Source organism: Pseudophryne corroboree, chromosome 1, assembly GCF_028390025.1.
Source record: "Pseudophryne corroboree isolate aPseCor3 chromosome 1, aPseCor3.hap2, whole genome shotgun sequence".
Lineage (NCBI taxonomy): Eukaryota > Metazoa > Chordata > Amphibia > Anura > Myobatrachidae > Pseudophryne > Pseudophryne corroboree.
In genome coordinates this window covers 396,479,240-396,497,476 of record NC_086444.1, presented here as the reverse complement: position 1 = coordinate 396,497,476, position 18,237 = coordinate 396,479,240, and positions in this window count along the sequence as shown.

The window sequence follows — 18,237 nt, the reverse complement described above, 5'->3', positions numbered from 1 at the left end:
CCAAGCAATTGACTGTCCAACAGTCCTTTGCGAGGAAGATGAAATATCACAGCAGTCATCCTGTTGCAAAGCGGATAACTGAGGCCTTGACAACTATGTTGGTGTTAGACGTGCGTCCGGTATCCGCCGTTAGTTCACAGGGAACTAGACAATTTCTTGAGGTAGTGTGCCCCCGTTACCAAATACCATCTAGGTTCCACTTCTCTAGGCAGGCGATACCGAGAATGTACACGGACGTCAGAAAAAGACTCACCAGTGTCCTAAAAAATGCAGTTGTACCCAATGTCCACTTAACCACGGACATGTGGACAAGTGGAGCAGGGCAGGGTCAGGACTATATGACTGTGACAGCCCACTGGGTAGATGTATGGACTCCCGCCGCAAGAACAGCAGCGGCGGCACCAGTAGCAGCATCTCGCAAACGCCAACTCTTTCCTAGGCAGGCTACGCTTTGTATCACCGGTTTCCAGAATACGCACACAGCTGAAAACCTCTTACGGCAACTGAGGAAGATCATCGCGGAATGGCTTACCCCAATTGGACTCTCCTGTGGATTTGTGGCATCGGACAACGCCAGCAATATTGTGTGTGCATTAAATATGGGCAAATTCCAGCACGTCCCATGTTTTGCACATACCTTGAATTTGGTGGTGCAGAATTTTTTAAAAAACAAGAGGGGCGTGCAAGAGATGCTGTCGGTGGCCAGAAGAATTGCGGGACACTTTCGGCGTACAGGCACCACGTACAGAAGACTGGAGCAACACCAAAAACGCCTGAACCTGCCCTGCCATCATCTGAAGCAAGAAGTGGTAACGAGGTGGAATTCAACCCTATATATGCTTCAGAGGTTGGAGGAGCAGCAAAAGGCCATTCAAGCCTATACAATTCAGCACGATATAGGAGGTGGAATGCACCTGTCTCAAGCGCAGTGGAGAATGATTTCAACGTTGTGCAAGGTTCTGCTGCCCTTTGAACTTGCCACACATGAAGTCAGTTCAGACACTGCCAGCCTGAGTCAGGTCATTCCCCTCATCAGGCTTTTGCAGAAGAAGCTGGAGACATTGAAGGAGGAGCTAACATGGAGCGATTCCGCTAGGCATGTGGGACTTGTGGATGGAGCCCTTAATTCGCTTAACAAGGATTCATGGGTGGTCAATCTGTTGAAATCAGATCACTACATTTTGGCCACCGTGCTCGATCCTAGATTTAAAACCTACCTTGGATCTCTCTTTCCGGCAGACACAAGTCTGCTGGGGTTCAAAGACCTGCTGGTGAGAAAATTGTCAAGTCAAGTGGAACGCGACCTGTCAACATCTCCTCCTTCACATTCTCCCGCAACTGGGGGTGCGAGGAAAAGGCTCAGAATTCCGAGCCCACCCGCTGGCGGTGATGCAGGGCAGTCTGGAGCGACTGCTGATGCTGACATCTGGTCAGGACTGAAGGACCTGACAACGATTACGGACATGTCGTCTACTGTCACTGCATATGATTCTCTCCCCATTGAAAGAATGGTGGAGGATTATATGAGTGACCGCATCCAAGTAGGCACGTCAGACAATCCGTACTTATACTGGCAGGAAAAAGAGGCAATTTGGAGGCCCTTGCACAAACTGGCTTTATTCTACCTAAGTTGCCCTCCCACAAGTGTGTACTCCGAAAGAGTGTTTAGTGCCGCCGCTCACCTTGTCAGCAATCGGCGTACGAGGTTACTTCCAGAAAATGTGGAGAAGATGATGTTCATTAAAATGAATTATAATCAATTCCTCCGTGGAGACATTGACCAGCAGCAATTGCCTCCACAAAGTACACAGGGAGCTGAGATGGTGGATTCCAGTGGGGACGAATTGATAATCTGTGAGGAGGGGGATGTACACGGTGATATATCGGAGGATGATGATGAGGTGGACATCTTGCCTCTGTAGAGCCAGTTTGTGCAAGGAGAGATTAATTGCTTCTTTTTTGGTGGGGGTCCAAACCAACCCGTCATTTCAGTCACAGTCGTGTGGCAGACCCTGTCACTGAAATGATGGGTTGGTTAAAGTGTGCATGTCCTGTTTATACAACATAAGGGTGGGTGGGAGGGCCCAAGGACAATTCCATCTTGAACCTCTTTTTTCTTTAATTTTTCTTTGCGTCATGTGCTGTTTGGGGAGTGTTTTTTGGAAGGGCCATCCTGCGTGACACTGCAGTGCCACTCCTAGATGGGCCAGGTGTTTGTGTCGGCCACTAGGGTCGCTTATCTTACTCACACAGCTACCTCATTGCGCCTCTTTTTTTCTTTGCGTCATGTGCTGTTTGGGGAGTGTTTTTTGGAAGGGCCATCCTGCGTGACACTGCAGTGCCACTCCTAGATGGGCCCGGTGTTTGTGTCGGCCACTAGGGTCGCTTAGCTTACTCACACAGCTACCTCATTGCGTCTCTTTTTTTCTTTGCGTCATGTGCTGTTTGGGGAGTGTTTTTTGGAAGGGCCATCCTGCGTGACACTGCAGTGCCACTCCTAGATGGGCCCGGTGTTTGTGTCGGCCACTAGGGTCGCTTAGCTTACTCACACAGCTACCTCATTGCGCCTCTTTTTTTCTTTGCATCATGTGCTGTTTGGGGAGTGTTTTTTGGAAGGGCCATCCTGCGTGACACTGCAGTGCCACTCCTAGATGGGCCAGGTGTTTGTGTCGGCCACTAGGGTCGCTTAGCTTAGTCATCCAGCGACCTCGGTGCAAATTTTAGGACTAAAAATAATATTGTGAGGTGTGAGGTATTCAGAATAGACTGAAAATTAGTGGAAATTATGGTTTTTGAGGTTAATAATACTTTGGGATCAAAATGACCCCCAAATTATATGATTTAAGCTGTTTTTTAGTGTTTTTTGAAAAAAACACCCGAATCCAAAACACACCCGAATCCGACAAAAAAAATTCGGTGAGGTTTTGCCAAAACGCGGTCGAACCCAAAACACGGCCGCGGAACCGAACCCAAAACCAAAACACAAAACCCAAAAAATTTCAAGTGCACATCTCTAGTGACTATCCTGCTACGCACAGCAGTGTTGTGCAGTGAATAGATTACGCATCCAGTCGCTGATGTGTGTAGCCCTATACTTACTCTGCCCCTGCGATCGGTTTGTATGTAGTTACTGCAGATTTATTTGCAGATGTACGAAAACTCCGCCTACAGCCCATACCATACACATCCACTACACGCCAAACTTCACGCCCCCCTCTTCACACAGCTGCAAAGCCAAACCCCTGCACCGCCCTCATCACGCCTCTGTCATTGCCTGTATGGATTTGGATTTTTTTTTGTCTGCACATTTTTTGCACATTGCGTCCTGACACATGTGCATTGATTGCTTTGCGCATGCGCAGAAAGCTAAAAATCGCTGCTTGCATTTTTATTTGCAGCAGCTATCAGGTCTAAATTAGGCCCAAAGTTTCTATAAAGAATCCATCATAAGACAAAAATTGCTTTCTCATAAGGAGAGAGAATTGACTGCATAGGAAAGGAATGAGTTAAACATCTTGGGAGGGGTGGACCTAGCTGTGAGGAAAGTACAGCCTTTGGGAAAGGGGAGGGTTTAATATATATATAGGGAAGGCTGGGCCATTTTGCTCTCTCTTGTCTGGTGATTTGCCTTTGAATGGGTGAGTGCTGCAGTGCAGAATTCCTCACTTGATTCGGTTCCCCCACTGTTTAGAGTTTTGGGTGATTTTTAGTTCCCTGCATTCCTGCATATAGCTCCCCTGCATTCCTTTGTTAATATGGTTTCCCGCCCTCGTCGTTCCGCCGGGCCCCCAGCTCGGTACCGCGCTTCTGGCGGTGGAGCTGGACCGGGGGAAGGGGTGGCAGGCCTGGGGGACGGGGCTCCGTCCCCCGGGGCCTCCACGGACTCGGGCGGGAGCACAGTGCGGCGGACCAGGTCGGCCTTGCCGCTGGGGGCCGGGCCGGCTGTGCCGGGCGGGCGGCGGGTGGGCCGGAGGTCCGTTTAGGCCGCCCGGAGGTAGACGGGCATCGGCCCTCGCCTCCGGGAGCGGCGGATGAAGCGGCGGTGTCCGGCGGGCCACGCTCGGCCTCTATCACTCCCCCCTTGCCGCGGCCGGCTGGAGGTGCCGGGCGGGGGGGGGGGAGGCCGGACGGGGGGAGGCTGTCCGCCGCGCGGGGCTTGTTACGGAGCCTCGCGCAGCGGGTCTTTCAAGTGCGGCGGGCGGGAGCTCTGTGGCGGGAAACAGTGGGACGCGCGCATGAGGTGTGCGCGCGCCCACGCTCGCCTCCGGCGCCGCCAGCCGCGCACGTGTGCGCGCAGCGGCGCCGCCAGCTCCTTTGTCTCCCCAGATCACTCCCCGGCAGCCGGAGTCCGGCAGGGGCCGGGGGGGGGAGAGGCAGGGGGGTGCAGCAGGTGCTGGCAGTGGAAAGGGAATGGCAGGGGCGTGCAGGGTATGCCCAAAGGAGTGCAGCAGCAAGCGGTGACGGGGCGCGCGAGCCCGTGCCCACTGCGAGCGGCGCCGTGCGCGCGCGCAGCTGCACCGCGGGTTTTCCCTGTCTCCCCAAAACACTCCCCTGGAGCCGGCGTACAGCGGCCTGCGGGGGAGGAGGGGGGACAGGGAGGGGGTTGGTGTCCACAGGGCTGCTGCACGCGCTGCTTGGTCTCGCGGCGGGCCCTCCCCAGAGGCGGGGGATAGTTCCGATCCGCAGGGGGAGGGGGCGTATTCGTAGGGGGAGAGTGAGGGCAGCGCGGGTACCGACAGGGGTGCCCCCGCTTTCCCGCCGGGGCAGCGGGCGTTGGGTGCCCGGTTCACGCCTGTCGGGCGGCGGGCGCGGGGTCGCGCGCGGGCCCCGGCTGGAGGTCCCTCGGGGTCCGATGCCGCGTTTTGGGGCGGTCACGACCCCTCCGGAGCGCTGGCGTCGGCCCTGGCCACGGTGGTGGAGGCATTAGGGCCGCTAGCCGTGGCTGCCTCCCCGAGGGCGGCGGCAAGTTCCGGCGCGCCTGCGGGGACAGGCGGGCGGCGGGCTTCGGCGGCACAGCGAGTGGCACGCGCCTGCCGGGAGCTCGGGGCGGCCGCTGCAGAATTGGAGCAGGGTCCGGGGCCGGACGCGCAGGGGTGCGCGGCGGCAACGCCCCCCCTCACGTAGGGCTCGGCAAGCGCCGCAAGTGCTGACTGGGTCCCCCGCTTCTTTCTCTTTTACAGGGGATCACGGGGAAGTGGAGATGGCAGAGTACGAGGAGGAAGACGTCGGGGTGGCCATGCCAGAGGATTCCATGTCGGGGCAGTCGACGGCATCAGGTGAGGTGGTGCAGTCGGTATCGGGTTCCCCCACGAGCTCTAGTTCTCGTAGTTCTTCCTCTTCCTCCTCTTCATCTTCTCTGTCGTCACAGGCGTCCGAAGTCAGTAGCACGACTAGGGCAAAGAAGCGGGCGACGAAATTCGCCAAGAGGGCAGCGGGCCAGCAGAAGAGGCGGAAGAGGCGCAAGCGGCTTAGCGAGGAAGCTCGTAGGGCCAAGAAACGCCGCGATTTGCCCGGGGTCGTTCGCTGCGACTACACTGCCATAATGCGGGGGCTGCGAGATAGCTGCCGCAGGAAGATTCGCAGGGGTGACTTCGTTGATGTGTTCATCTTGACGAAGGACGCGAAGAAGGAGTATAAGGCGGCGGCCGCAAAGAAGGGCATCGGGGCTGAGGCATTCCGGACCTTCGATAATTGGCTGGCCGGGTTTTGGGTCTTCGCGGCGTGTTACCTGGAGGACAGGCCCGAAGAGCACATGAACATAATTCGGTACCTGCATCTCGTACACGACATTCAGCGCACATCTTCAGGATCGGAGTGGCGTAGGTATGACCAGGAATTCAGGGAAAAGCAGGACGGTTTGCAGGTCATGGACTTTGGGTTCAAGGACGTTGAGGTCAGGCTCAAGGTCACTCGGGCTTCGCAACAGGTTGAGGAGCCCCCGAAACCGGGGGCGGACGGGCACCGCGCAGGGTCGTCCGCCCAGGGGTCCGGCGCGGACGGCAGATTGGCCAAGCCAGGTAGGGCGGCCGTCCGTACAGGGGGGCGAGCCGCCACAAAAGGAAAATGTTTCGCGTTTAACAACGCGGCATGTTCCTTCGGCAAGCAGTGTCGTTTTCGACACTCGTGCCTGCAATGTGGCGGATCCCACCCAGCCTCCTCCTGCTTCAAAGGCAGTCGGCAGGGTGCCCGGGGTAAGCAAACTTACCCCAGACAGGCCGCAGGGGGGAACGCTCCGCAGAGCTCCAACACCAATTAATTTGGAGACTATGGGCCGGTGGTTGGACTGGCATCCGAATAAGGAGGATGCAAAATTTTTGTTTTCCGGTTTTCAGTTTGGGTTTTGCTTGCCTGTTGCGAGCGAGGTGTCCGTGCGGGCCCAGCGGAACCTCCAGTCTGCCCGAACCTTGCCGTTAGTGCTGCGGGAGAAAGTGGATAAGGAGGTCGGGTTGGGCAGGATGGAGGGACCGTTTACATCGCCCCCGGTGGATGGCTTGGTCATCTCTCCGGTGGGGATGGTTCCCAAGAAGACTCCAGGCGCTTTTCGGCTCATTCAGCATCTTTCTTACCCGTCGGGGGCGTCGGTCAATGACGCGATACCGCCGGCTCATTGCTCGGTGGTGTATCGGTCATTTGACGAGGCGTTGGAGCTGGTCCGCAGTTACGGGGCTGGGGCCCTCATGGCTAAGATTGATGTTGAGTCCGCTTTTCGGTTGCTGCCGTTACATCCGGACTCATGCCGCTTTATGGGTTTTCGGATAGGAACGGAGTATTTCATCGACAAATGTTTGCCGATGGGATGTTCAGTTTCATGCTCGTTTTCGAACGGTTTAGCACGTTTCTGCATTGGTGTGTGGAGTCTTCGTCAGGAGGTCATGGGGTTGCACATTACCTCGATGACTTCCTGTGTGCGGGTCCGGCAAATTCTTCACGGTGCGGCGACTTGCTCTTCAGCATCCGAGCTCTGTTTTTCCACTTCAGCGTTCCCGTGGCCGAGGATAAAACAGAGGGACCGTCCTCCTGTTAGTCCTTTTTGGGGATTGAGATTGACACGGTGGCGGGAGAGTGTCGGCTACCTCGGGACAAGGTGGCGAAGCTCCGCAACGCCATTTGCCGGTTCGAGGGGTAGCATAAGGTCACGCTGCGGCATGCGCAGTCTTTGCTGGTCATGTTGAACTTTGCTTGTCGGGTAATCCCGATGGGCAGGGTTTTCTGCCGGAAGCTAGAAAGGGCGACTGCGGGGTGTGCCAGACCACACCATTTCGTGCGATTGTCCTCCGAGAGTAAGAGGGATTTGGCCGTATGGGCCTCGTTCCTGGAGGACTTCAACGGGGTGTGTATACGGCAGGCGCCAACGGTGGACAGCGCTAGGTTGCAGCTGTTCACCGACGCAGCGGGTGCCTCTGGATTCGGTTTGCTATCTGGAGGGATCTTGGTGCCGGCGGAATGGCATCGCGAAGGTTTAACTAAGGACCTTTTGCTTTTGGAGCTTTTCCCCATTATGGTGGCGCTGGAGGTCTGGGGCGATCGGCAGGCTCATCGCAGCATCTTGGTTAGATGTGACAATCTGGGCGTGGTGCACGCGAGAAATAACCAGAGAGCAAAGTCGCTGGTGGTTCTGCGGGGGCTGGGACAGTTGTTAGTGACGTGCCTACGTAGGAACCTGTTATTCCGCGCGCAGTATGTGCCCGGTCTGGAGAACGGCATTGCCGACGCTTTGTCGCGAGGGCAGTGGGAAAGGTTTTGTTTGTTGGCACCCGAGGCAGACGAGCATGGTTTTCATTGTCCCGGTTATGTTTGGCAGGTGATCGAGCCGGACTGGAGGGTCTAGCGTTGCGGTCAGTCGCGCCAACCATGCTTAAGGCTTACGGACAAGCTTGGAGCGAGTGGGAGGAGTTTGTTCGAGGACGAAATCAACAAGGTAAGAGCGGGCATCGGATGATGCTTTCTTTTATTTGGCAGCTGTAGGTTTCGGGTAGGTCCAGAGCGGGGGTATCCCGGTACTGGGCTGGCATTTTGTTTTTCAGCAAGATAAAGGGCGTCCCTGACGTGACAAAAAGCGGGATTCTGCTGAAGGCAATGAAGGGATGGGCGCGGGTTGCGCCGACGGCGCCTGACAAGAGGCGGCCCATTGATGCGGCTTTGTTGCCGGCTGTCATCAGGGCGGTTGGAGGCGTCGCGTCGTCCGTGTTTGAGTCGCTGTTGTTCAGTTTGGCGTTCTCAATGGCTTACCACGGGGCCTTTAGGGTTTCGGAATTGGTGGCACCTTCTAAGCGAGCAGATTCGCGCATGCTGGTCAGTGATGTGGTGGTGGGTGAGAGGTCCTTGCTATGCAGATCGCGGCGCTCTAAGACGGACCAAGGGGGGAAAGGTCGATGGGTTACCTTGGTTCCGGCAATTGAGGAGAGCATTTGCCCAGTAAGGTTGGCAGTGCAGTATGAGGCGGTACGGCCCGACGGTCGGGGGTCATGGCTGCTGCATTATGACGGGCTGCCGGTGACGAAGTATCAATTTCGTTGGATGCTGGGTCGCTGTCTTGCGAGCTTGGGCCTTCCACCCGCTGCGTTCGGGACGCATTCCTTCCGCATAGGAGCTGCGACGTCGGCTGCGGCGGCGGGATTTTCCAGGGCGGAAATCCAGGCGGTGGGGCGATGGAAGTCGTCGAGTTACAGACGATATATTCGCCCCGTTGCATGAGATGTTGGCTTGCGCGCGTTTTTGTTTAATTACAGTTGTATAATCAGGTTGTACAGTTCAGTGCGTTATGGTGTTGTGCGTCTGTTTGTCCCCCCCTTTTTTATCCTACTCAGGGATTAGCTACTCGCCGTTGCTGGCATGAGCCGGCAGCGGGGGTCTGGAGTTCTTTTGCGATTTTTTGCCTGACTTGACGGACTGAATTCTAATCCACAATTTGGCTGATCATTTTCTAATCAAAGTCTCTCAGCAGGTTTTACGCTTTCACCTCCAGCTGAGTTCTTACATGTTTTTCCCATTTTATACCCCCTTCCCCCCCTCCCCCCCCCACCCGTTTGATTTCTTATTTTAATTTGATTTTTCCCATTGTGTGTTCATGTTCGCTTCAAATTGGCTAGAAGCTTGTGCAGATCGGCTAGGCCGTGACTTCTGCAATAGACAAAAACTCACTTTTTTCTTTTTGGCAGATCCTTCAGGTTAATGCATTTAATAAACAAGATATTGATAATTAGTAACCAATTCTACCCCTTTTTCTCCTCTTCAGGTTGGTTTGAAGATGACTTGGCTATTTGGGTGGTTGGCCACTCTTATGTGTATTGGGCCGCCAAGTTTCTGGCCTCGGAGGGGGCTCATATGTTTCCTAGGGCTCAGGGAGTTCGTTGGCTTGGTTGGCGAGGGATGATGTGGAAAGATCTGAGAAGTAGACTAGTCAGTCAGGCCAGCAAGCATGGAGTCCCTAGGGTGCTAGTTGTCCATCTAGGTGGCAACGACCTGGGGAAGAGGACGTCTTTGGAGCTGCGGTGGGCCATGATACAGGATCTGGCAAGTGTGGCCGCAACATGGACCAATTGCGTATTGGTGTTCTCCTTGATGGTGCCAAGGTTGAGTTGGCGAGGTGTGGCGGACGGACGCGTAATTGATGTGGCCAGGAAGAAGGTGAATGGGGCGGTGGTGAAGTGGGTGTTGTCCCACGGAGGCAAAGTAGTTCGCCACCCTAGGATTCGGTTCCGAGACAGTCACCTTTTTCGGCCTGATGGGGTACATCTATCCAATGAGGGGATGATGTTTTTCCTGGAGGATCTGTGTCTTGTGTTGCAGGAGTTAGGGTGAGGTTATGGTGGCGGTGCGAAGACGGCAGTTTGTTGTTGTATGGTAAGCTGTAGTGATTTACAGTTTGGTGTGGTTTAGGTGCACTCACCTCCATCGACTTAGTGGCCGCTCGACCACCCGTCCGGGAAGGCAGCAGCAGGGCACCCATCAGGGTGGGTAGTCACTGTGGGGGTTGAGTTGTCTCCTATTACCGATTTTGTTAGTTCGTAGTTAAATTAGGATGGTTTTCGAATTTTAGCATTTTAAGGTTAGCGTTAGTTTAATAGAGCCGTTCTTTTTTCTGCCACCATATGCCGGCTGAATCGGCATCTTAATAAAATTTTCTATTACAGGTTTGCTATGGTTAGGGTCAAATAAATAGCTAGCAATTTTTCTGCCAAATTCAAGTCTCCGTGTCTTTATTTATTGGTATAGGGGTAACAAATGCTTTACTTTGAATGTAGGGGTCAACCGAATATCACTAGGATGTTTAGGAGAGAGAATTGACTGCATAGGAAAGGAATGAGTTAAACATCTTGGGAGGGGTGGACCTAGCTGTGAGGAAAGTACAGCCTTTGGAAAAGGGGAGGGTTTAATATATATAGGGAAGGCTAGGCCATTTTGCTCTCTCTTGTCTGGTGATTTGCCTTCCCACCCTCCCGCCCTGTTGGTAGAGGTTCTGGCACGGAGTGCCTTGGCGTTGAATTGTTGGCTGGGTTTATCGTTGGCTATTTATTGGCGGAAAAGAACGGCAGTTTGTTGTTGTATGGTAAGCTGTAGTGATTTACAGTTTGGTGTGGTTTAGGTGCACTCACCTCCATCGACTTAGTGGCCGCTCGACCACCCGTCCGGGAAGGCAGCGGCAGGGCACCCATCAGGGTGGGTAGTCACTGTGGGGGTTGAGTTGTCTCCTATTACCGATTTTGATAGTTCGTAGTTAAATTAGGATGGTTTTCGAATTTTAGCATTTTAAGGTTAGCGTTAGTTTAATAGAGCCGTTCTTTTTTCTGCCACCATATGCCGGCTGAATCGGCATCTTAATAAAATTTTCTATTACAGGTTTGCTATGGTTAGGGTCAAATAAATAGCTAGCAATTTTTCTGCCAAATTCAAGTCTCCGTGTCTTTATTTATTGGTATAGGGGTAACAAATGCTTTACTTTGAATGTAGGGGTCCACCGAATATCACTAGGATGTTTAAGTAATGCTTAAGAGTTCTGCAGTTTAAATAGGATATATTCCATAAAACAAAGGCCTTATATAAAACAACTCCTGAATACACTTTATGAAAGGTTGCTTAATCAGAAATGTGTGAGTCATAGAAGCATAATTTTATTAGGACATTATGATGGCTGTTTAAATGGGGCTCATAACAATTAACCCTTTATAAAAATGGCTTATTTTCCCTTTTTCATTTTTAAAATAGGAGGCACTCACCAGCTGACTCCTAAGGAGCTGCACTGGAAAAAATCCTCAGCCACCTTTACAGCAAGAACATTTTAAATACACAATATGCATACCTAGTACCTCCTCATCTGTATTTGCAGCAGTGCCACATTCTCATCATAAGAGAAAATAAAGTTTTTGCCAGACTTTGTTTTAGAGGGCTGGCTGTCCTCCCATGCCTCCACCTCCTGCAATTCTTTGCTTTGTTTTATATATTTTTTTGTTTGTTGAGAGACATCATAGGGGGGTATTCATTTAGTGACCTTTTTTTTATCCAGGCAAAAAACTGAACTTCTTGGCTGTTTATAAGTCCAACTTACATTTCACCTATACAATTCGACCTATTTTCGGCTAGCCGAAAAAAACGGCACTAAATCAATACCCCCCATAATCCTTCATAACCCAACTGGATGATAACCCTGTTAATCAATTATTGCCGGTCAGAATCAATTTACCTTCTGTTTCAGCAAACACACCTGACTAAGGCTAGTCATTTATTTCTTAGGAGTTTTATGGTGGTTTATAGAAATGCTGCTTCATAAATCTGGGGTTTCAATTTTATTCTATTCTTTCTATGGTTTAAAGCAGGGGTGGTGAACCTTTTTTCTACCAAGGGCCAGTTTGATATTTATAAAATCCTTCGGGGGCCAAACAAAAATTATCAACTTAAAAATTAGCCTGCCCCCAGTAGATATGCTCCCATTAGATATGACCCCTAGTAGCGCTGCTTACACAGACACACATTAAAAGAAAGAAAAAACACAATACTCACCAGCCCCGCTCCTGCTTCTGGACCCTTGCCCTCTGCCTGGCTGCCCGCTCCTCAGAACTATGGGAGAGACGTCATGACATCTCTTCCATAGCACCGCACAGGCACACACGCACACTGCCAGAGCCGGAAGCCGGAGCTCAGGAGTGAGCTCCTGCCTCCGGCTGCTGCTGAGGGGAAGAAGCCGGGTGCCCGATAGTAACAAAATCTCAGCGGGCGCCCGTCTTCTCCCTTGGTTAGGTGAGCCTGGGAGGGCCGGATCAAGTGGCTTTGCGGGCCTTATATGGCCCGCGGGCCTGAGGTTCCCCACCCCTTGTTTAAACCATCAATGGTGCCTTGAGATTCAATTCTGTTCTATTCTATCCTAAAATGTGTTTTCTCAGCAGTTTTGGCCTAAATTTAACAGATTGCAAAATACTTGTCAAACCTCCACAAAACTGTTTGGGTTTACTTAGTATATTTTGTCCTATATTTTTAGGCACTAAAACGCCATTGATGTCTATCAGTGAGCAATTGACTGCAAAACTGACATTTAGTAAACTTAATGCTAAGAAACAAAGACTAACTTAACATTTCAAGTACAAATACATACACATAATTATTCTCTTTCCCTTTAAAGGATGAAATGGAAATATGCTTTACTGTTGCTTCCTGATTGCTATTATCACTGTAATAATACAAAAATATTACAGCATCAACACTATTATAGTATTAGCACAAATGGGAGAGATTCAGATGCATTCAGCCAATCAGAAGAGGAGACCAACTGTCATCAGCTCACATTTTGTATCAGTGGTCAAGTAAGTCACCTTCAAAACTGAACAAAAGTGACATTCTTGTGGTCACTGACAAACCATTAAAAAACTATAATGCACCATCATTGTAAGAATGCCAGGTTTTGAAGATCTGGATTGGGACCCTTGAGCTTAGGTTGCTTAGTAGATGAGGAGTTCACGTTGGGAGCCTTGAAGAAGCTCCTGCTCATCTGGGCCTTACCCAAGAAAGTTACATGGCTTCTGTGGGTACTGTGGCCTGAGACACAAAATTTAGAACTGAGGTCTTAACCAGGGAACTCAGGACTGAAATCTCCAGCAGCAAACTCAGGACTGGAACCGGTCACGGGACATACTGGACTGAGACCAAAAGACAGATGTACAGATCTGGAACCCGTTGTTAGGTACTATAACCTGGTGAAGCAGCCAATGGGAGAATGAACCCAGTGGAATGTGCAAGCTGTATGCATGAGGAAGACCAAAGGTGCTTGGTATTACTGACAGGAGATTAGATTGATTGAAACCATTGACTCATTGAATGTCCCAATGTAATGTGATTTTCTTGTAATCATTTTCTTACATTTTCATTATTGTGATTATCCAATTCTTGCTGTAAACTAACCACCATCTTTAATCCTGAAGCTCTGTGAGTGCCGGTCACAAGCTGATGAGTGGATTTCACAAGGCAGGTGAGTTACCACTCTCCCTCTTCAACAGTACAGGTCTTCATACAGATGGAGCCTCTGTTATCTTTGCCTGCCTAGTCGCAGGCGTGCACTCCCGGCGTGACTAGGCGATCCATCCGCCTAGGCACGCCGGGAGTGCACAGAGGCGCTCCCATTCAGAGCATCTCTGTTTGGGCGCGAGCGTCTCTGTCCGGGCGCACGGACGGAGACGCTCTCCATTCAAGTGAATGAGGTACATCTCCGTCTAGGCGCACGCACCCATCCAGACGGAGACGCTCACAGTGACTATGGCCACCCAGGCGGGCACCTAGTCACGGAAAGAGCAAAGCTAGTGGAGACTCCATGTACATGCCGTCGTTATCTGAACCGCTTCACCGCGATCTGGAGATGAAGGTCGCCTGTTCATATAATGGATGGAGCATGGATGTGAATACTAGAGATGAGCGCCGGAAATTTTTCGGGTTTTGTGTTTTGGTTTTGGGTTCGGTTCCGCGGCCGTGTTTTGGGTTCGACCGCGTTTTGGCAAAACCTCACCGAATTTTTTTTGTCGGATTCGGGTGTGTTTTGGATTCGGGTGTTTTTTTCCAAAAAACCTAAAAAACAGCTTAAATCATAGAATTTGGGGGTCATTTTGATCCCAAAGTATTATTAACCTCAAAAACCATAATTTCCACTCATTTTCAGTCTATTCTGAATACCTCACACCTCACAATATTATTTTTAGTCCTAAAATTTGCACCGAGGTCGCTGGATGACTAAGCTAAGCGACCCTAGTGGCCGACACAAACACCTGGCCCATCTAGGAGTGGCACTGCAGTGTCACGCAGGATGGCCCTTCCAAAAAACACTCCCCAAACAGCACATGACGCAAAGAAAAAAAGAGGCGCAATGAGGTAGCTGTGTGAGTAAGATAAGCGACCCTAGTGGCCGACACAAACACCGGGCCCATCTAGGAGTGGCACTGCAGTGTCACGCAGGATGGCCCTTCCAAAAAACACTCCCCAAACAGCACATGACGCAAAGAAAAAAAGAGGCACAATGAGGTAGCTGTGTGAGTAAGATAAGCGACCCTAGTGGCCGACACAAACACCGGGCCCATCTAGGAGTGGCACTGCAGTGTCACGCAGGATGGCCCTTCCAAAAAACACTCCCCAAACAGCACATGACGCAAAGAAAAAAAGAGGCGCAATGAGGTAGCTGTGTGAGTAAGATAAGCGACCCTAGTGGCCGACACAAACACCGGGCCCATCTAGGAGTGGCACTGCAGTGTCACGCAGGATGGCCCTTCCAAAAAACACTCCCCAAACAGCACATGACGCAAAGAAAAAAAGAGGCACAATGAGGTAGCTGTGTGAGTAAGATAAGCGACCCTAGTGGCCGACACAAACACCGGGCCCATCTAGGAGTGGCACTGCAGTGTCACGCAGGATTGCCCTTCCAAAAAACACTCCCCAAACAGCACATGACGCAAAGAAAAAAAGAGGCACAATGAGGTAGCTGTGTGAGTAAGATAAGCGACCCTAGTGGCCGACACAAACACCGGGCCCATCTAGGAGTGGCACTGCAGTGTCACGCAGGATGGCCCTTCCAAAAAACACTCCCCAAACAGCACATGACGCAAAGAAAAAAAGAGGCGCAATGAGGTAGCTGTGTGAGTAAGATAAGCGACCCTAGTGGCCGACACAAACACCGGGCCCATCTAGGAGTGGCACTGCAGTGTCACGCAGGATGGCCCTTCCAAAAAACACTCCCCAAACAGCACATGACGCAAAGAAAAAAAGAGGCACAATGAGGTAGCTGTGTGAGTAAGATAAGCGACCCTAGTGGCCGACACAAACACCGGGCCCATCTAGGAGTGGCACTGCAGTGTCACGCAGGATTGCCCTTCCAAAAAACACTCCCCAAACAGCACATGACGCAAAGAAAAAAAGAGGCACAATGAGGTAGCTGTGTGAGTAAGATAAGCGACCCTAGTGGCCGACACAAACACCGGGCCCATCTAGGAGTGGCACTGCAGTGTCACGCAGGATGGCCCTTCCAAAAAACACTCCCCAAACAGCACATGACGCAAAGAAAAAAAGAGGCGCAATGAGGTAGCTGTGTGAGCAAGATAAGCGACCCTAGTGGCCGACACAAACACCGGGCCCATCTAGGAGTGGCACTGCAGTGTCACGCAGGATGGCCCTTCCAAAAAACACTCCCCAAACAGCACATGACGCAAAGAAAAAAAGAGGCACAATGAGGTAGCTGTGTGAGTAAGATAAGCGACCCTAGTGGCCGACACAAACACCGGGCCCATCTAGGAGTGGCACTGCAGTGTCACGCAGGATGGCCCTTCCAAAAAACACTCCACAAACAGCACATGACGCAAAGAAAAAAAGAGGCGCAATGAGGTAGCTGTGTGAGTAAGATAAGCGACCCTAGTGGCCGACACAAACACCGGGCCCATCTAGGAGTGGCACTGCAGTGTCACGCAGGATGGCCCTTCCAAAAAACACTCCCCAAACAGCACATGACGCAAAGAAAAAAAGAGGCACAATGAGGTAGCTGTGTGAGTAAGATAAGCGACCCTAGTGGCCGACACAAACACCGGGCCCATCTAGGAGTGGCACTGCAGTGTCACGCAGGATTGCCCTTCCAAAAAACACTCCCCAAACAGCACATGACGCAAAGAAAAAAAGAGGCACAATGAGGTAGCTGTGTGAGTAAGATAAGCGACCCTAGTGGCCGACACAAACACCGGGCCCATCTAGGAGTGGCACTGCAGTGTCACGCAGGATGGCCCTTCCAAAAAACACTCCCCAAACAGCACATGACGCAAAGAAAAAAAGAGGCGCAATGAGGTAGCTGTGTGAGTAAGATAAGCGACCCTAGTGGCCGACACAAACACCGGGCCCATCTAGGAGTGGCACTGCAGTGTCACGCAGGATGGCCCTTCCAAAAAACACTCCCCAAACAGCACATGACGCAAAGAAAAAAAGAGGCACAATGAGGTAGCTGTGTGAGTAAGATAAGCGACCCTAGTGGCCGACACAAACACCGGGCCCATCTAGGAGTGGCACTGCAGTGTCACGCAGGATGGCCCTTCCAAAAAACACTCCACAAACAGCACATGACGCAAAGAAAAAAAGAGGCGCAATGAGGTAGCTGTGTGAGTAAGATAAGCGACCCTAGTGGCCGACACAAACACCGGGCCCATCTAGGAGTGGCACTGCAGTGTCACGCAGGATGGCCCTTCCAAAAAACACTCCCCAAACAGCACATGACGCAAAGAAAAAAAGAGGCGCAATGAGGTAGCTGTGTGAGTAAGATAAGCGACCCTAGTGGCCGACACAAACACCTGGCCCATCTAGGAGTGGCACTGCAGTGTCACGCAGGATGGCCCTTCCAAAAAACACTCCCCAAACAGCACATGACGCAAAGAAAAAAAGAGGCGCAATGAGGTAGCTGTGTGAGTAAGATAAGCGACCCTAGTGGCCGACACAAACACCGGGCCCATCTAGGAGTGGCACTGCAGTGTCACGCAGGATGGCCCTTCCAAAAAACACTCCACAAACAGCACATGACGCAAAGAAAAAAAGAGGCGCAATGAGGTAGCTGTGTGAGTAAGATAAGCGACCCTAGTGGCCGACACAAACACCGGGCCCATCTAGGAGTGGCACTGCAGTGTCACGCAGGATGGCCCTTCCAAAAAACACTCCACAAACAGCACATGACGCAAAGAAAAAAAGAGGCGCAATGAGGTAGCTGTGTGAGTAAGATAAGCGACCCTAGTGGCCGACACAAACACCGGGCCCATCTAGGAGTGGCACTGCAGTGTCACGCAGGATGGCCCTTCCAAAAAACACTCCCCAAACAGCACATGACACAAAGAAAAAAAGAGGCGCAATGAGGTAGCTGTGTGAGTAAGATAAGCGACCCTAGTGGCCGACACAAACACCGGGCCCATCTAGGAGTGGCACTGCAGTGTCACGCAGGATGGCCCTTCCAAAAAACACTCCACAAACAGCACATGACGCAAAGAAAAATTAAAGAAAAAAGAGGTGCAAGATGGAATTGTCCTTGGGCCCTCCCACCCACCCTTATGTTGTATAAACAGGACATGCACACTTTAACCAACCCATCATTTCAGTGACAGGGTCTGCCACACGACTGTGACTGAAATGACGGGTTGGTTTGGACCCCCACCAAAAAAGAAGCAATTAATCTCTCCTTGCACAAACTGGCTCTACAGAGGCAAGATGTCCACCTCATCATCATCCTCCGATATATCACCGTGTACATCCCCCTCCTCACAGATTATCAATTCGTCCCCACTGGAATCCACCATCTCAGCTCCCTGTGTACTTTGTGGAGGCAATTGCTGCTGGTCAATGTCTCCACGGAGGAATTGATTATAATTCATTTTAATGAACATCATCTTCTCCACATTTTCTGGATGTAACCTCGTACGCTGATTGCTGACAAGGTGAGCGGCGGCACTAAACACTCTTTCGGAGTACACACTTGTGGGAGGGCAACTTAGGTAGAATAAAGCCAGTTTGTGCAAGGGCCTCCAAATTGCCTCTTTTTCCTGCCAGTATAAGTACGGACTGTGTGACGTGCCTACTTGGATGCGGTCACTCATATAATCCTCCACCATTCTTTCAATGGGGAGAGAATCATATGCAGTGACAGTAGACGACATGTCCGTAATCGTTGTCAGGTCCTTCAGTCCTGACCAGATGTCAGCATCAGCAGTCGCTCCAGACTGCCCTGCATCACCGCCAGCGGGTGGGCTCGGA